This window comes from Entelurus aequoreus, linkage group LG14, assembly GCF_033978785.1.
Source record: "Entelurus aequoreus isolate RoL-2023_Sb linkage group LG14, RoL_Eaeq_v1.1, whole genome shotgun sequence".
Taxonomy (NCBI): Eukaryota; Metazoa; Chordata; class Actinopteri; order Syngnathiformes; family Syngnathidae; genus Entelurus; species Entelurus aequoreus.
The window spans coordinates 35,178,625-35,182,219 of record NC_084744.1 but is presented as its reverse complement, the minus strand read 5'-3'; positions in this window follow the sequence as shown (position 1 = coordinate 35,182,219).

Sequence of the window (3,595 nt, the reverse complement as noted above, 5' to 3'; positions counted from 1 at the left end):
CCCAGAGGCCCAGATTGAGGCTCTGTACCAACCAGACATTCCACCGCCAACTGGAACCACTTCATCACCAGTCCCTGGTTCCTTCCCCCCCTTGTCTCGCCCAGATTGTATTTCTGCTGATGTCCGCCCTTACCTTGTCCAGTGCCAGCTGCACTCTGGAATCCAACCTGCGGCGTTCTGGTCTGAATGCGCCCACGTGGCCTTCGCCATCACCCACTTGTCTGGTAAAGCATCGACATTGTCAAAGGCCATGGAACATTTATTTGAGAGGACTCCATCAGGAATCCTTGGACTGAGACAGGGGCGGCGAATGGTCTCAGACTACATCATAGAGTTCTTGACATGATTGCAACTCTGCGACCTTCTGGTAGGCCCTGACTGTTGCATCAAGAACCAGACCATTGTCCCCCTTCTTACCTGACCTACCATTGTCCCCCTTTTTACCTGACCTACCATTGTCCCCCTTCTTACCTGACCTACCATTGTCCCCCTTTTTACCTGACCTACCATTGTCCCCCTTCTTACCTGACCTACCATTGTCCTCCTCCTTACCTGACCTACCATTGTCCCCCTTCTTACCTGACCTACCATTGTCCTCCTCCTTACCTGACCTACCATTGTCCCCCTTCTTACCTGACCTACCATTGTCCTCCTCCTTACCTGACCTACCATTGTCCTCCTTACCTGACCTACCATTGTCCCCCTTCTTACCTGACCTACCATTGTCCCCCTTCTTACCTGACCTACCATTGTCCTCCTCCTTACCTGACCTACCATTGTCTTCCTCCTTACCTGACCTACCATTGTCCTCCTCCTTACCTGACCTACCATCGTCCCCCTTCTTACCTGACCTACCATTGTCCTCCTCCTTACCTGACCTACCATTGTCTTCCTCCTTACCTGACCTACCATTGTCCTCCTCCTTAACTGACCTACCATTGTCCCCCTTCTTACCTGACCTACCATTGTCCTCCTCCTTACCTGACCTACCATTGTCTTCCTCCTTACCTGACCTACCATTGTCCTCCTCCTTACCTGACCTACCATTGTCTTCCTCCTTACCTGACCTACCATTGTCCTCCTCCTTACCTGACCTACCATTGTCTTCCTCCTTACCTGACCTACCATTGTCCTCCTCCTTACCTGACCTACCATTGTCTTCCTCCTTACCTGACCTACAATTGTCCTCCTCCTTACCTGACTTACCATTGTCCTCATTCTTACCTGACCTACCATTGTCCTCCTCCTTACCTGACCTACAATTGTCCCCCTTCTTACCTGACCTACCATTGTCCTCCTCCTTACCTGACCTACCATTGTCCCCCTTCTTACCTGACCTACCATTGTCCTCCTCCTTACCTGACCTACAATTGTCCCCCTTCTTACCTGACCTACCATTGTCCTCCTCCTTACCTGACCTACCATTGTCCTCCTCCTTACCTGACCTACCATTGTTCCCCTTCTTACCTGACCTACCATTGTCCTCCTCCTTACCTGACCTACCATTGTCTTCCTCCTTACCTGACCTACCATTGTCTTCCTCCTTACCTGACCTACCATTGTCCTCCTCCTTACCTGACTTACCATTGTCCTCATTCTTACCTGACCTACCATTGTCCTCCTCCTTACCTGACCTACAATTGTCCCCCTTCTTACCTGACCTACCATTGTCCTCCTCCTTACCTGACCTACCATTGTCCCCCTTCTTACCTGACCTACCATTGTCCTCCTCCTTACCTGACCTACCATTGTCCTCCTCCTTACCTGACCTACCATTGTCCTCCTCCTTACCTGACCTACTATTGTCCTCCTCTTACCTGACCTACCATTGTCCTCCTCCTTACCTGACCTACCATTGTCCTCCTCCTTACCTGACCTACTATTGTCCTCCTCTTACCTGACCTACCATTGTCCTCCTCCTTACCTGACCTACCATTGTCCTCCTCCTTACCTGACCTACCATTGTCCTCCTCATTACCTGACCTACCATTGTCCTCCTCCTTACCTAACCTACCATTGTCCTCCTCCTTACCTGACCTACCATTGTCCTCCTCCTTACCTGACCTACCATTGTCCTCCTCCTTACCTGACCTACCATTGTCCTCCTCCTTACCTGACCTACCATTGTCCTCCTCCTTACCTGACCTACCATTGTCCTCCTCTTACCTGACCTACCATTGTCCTCCTCCTTACCTGACCTACCATAGTCCTCCTCCTTACCTGACCTACCATTGTCCTCCTCCTTACCTGACCTACCATTGTCCTCCTTCTTACCTGACCTACCCCATTGTCCTCCTCTTACCTGACCTACCATTGTCCTCCTCCTTACCTGACCTACCATTGTCCTCCTCCTTACCTGACCTACCATTGTCCTCCTCCTTACCTGACCTACCATTGTCCTCCTCCTTACCTGACCTACCATTGTTCTCCTCGTTACCTGACCTACCATTGTCCTCCTCCTTACCTGACCTACCATTGTCCTCCTCCTTACCTGACCTACCATTGTCCTCCTCCTTACCTGACCTACCATTGTCCTCCTCCTTACCTGACCTACCATTGTTCCCCTCCTTACCTGACCTACCATTGTCCTCCTCCTTACCTGACCTACCATTGTCCTCCTCCTTACCTGACCTACCATTGTTCCCCTTCTTACCTGACCTACCATTGTCCTCCTCCTTACCTGAGCTACCATTGTCCTCCTCCTTACCTGACCTACCATTGTCCTCCTCCTTACCTGACCTACCATTGTCCTCCTCCTTACCTGACCTGCCATTGTCTTCTTCCTTACCTGACCTACAATTGTCCTCCTCCTTACCTGACTTACCATTGTTTTCATTCTTACCTGACCTACCATTGTCATCCTTCTTACCTGACCTACCATTGTCCTCCTCCCTACCTGACCTACCATTGTCATCCTTCTTACCTGACCTACCATTGTTCTCCTCCTTACCTGACCTACCATTGTCCTCCTCCTTACCTGACCTACCATTGTCCTCCTCCTTACCTGACCTACCATTGTCCTCCTCCTTACCTGACCTACCATTGTCCTCCTCCTTACCTGACCTACCATTTTCTTCCTCCTTACCTGACCTACCATTGTCCTCCTCCTTACCTGACCTACCATTGTCCTCCTCCTTACCTGACCTACCATTGTCCTCCTCCTTACCTGACCTACCATTGTCCTCCTCCTTACCTGACCTACCATTGTCCTCCTTACCTGACCTACCATTGTCCTCCTCCTTACCTGACCTACCATTGTCCTCCTTCTTACCTAACCTACCATTGTCCTCCTCCTTACCTAACCTACCATTGTCCTCCTCCTTACCTGACCTACCATTGTCCTCCTCCTTACCTGACCTACCATTGTCCTCCTCCTTACCTGACCTACCATTGTCCTCCTCCTTACCTGACCTACCATTGTCCTCCTCTTACCTGACCTACCATTGTCCTCCTCCTTACCTGACCTACCATTGTCCTCCTCCTTACCTGACCTACCATTGTCCTCCTCCTTACCTGACCTACCATTGTCCTCCTTCTTACCTGACCTACCATTGTCCTCCTCTTACCTGACCTACCATTGTCCTCCTCCTTACCT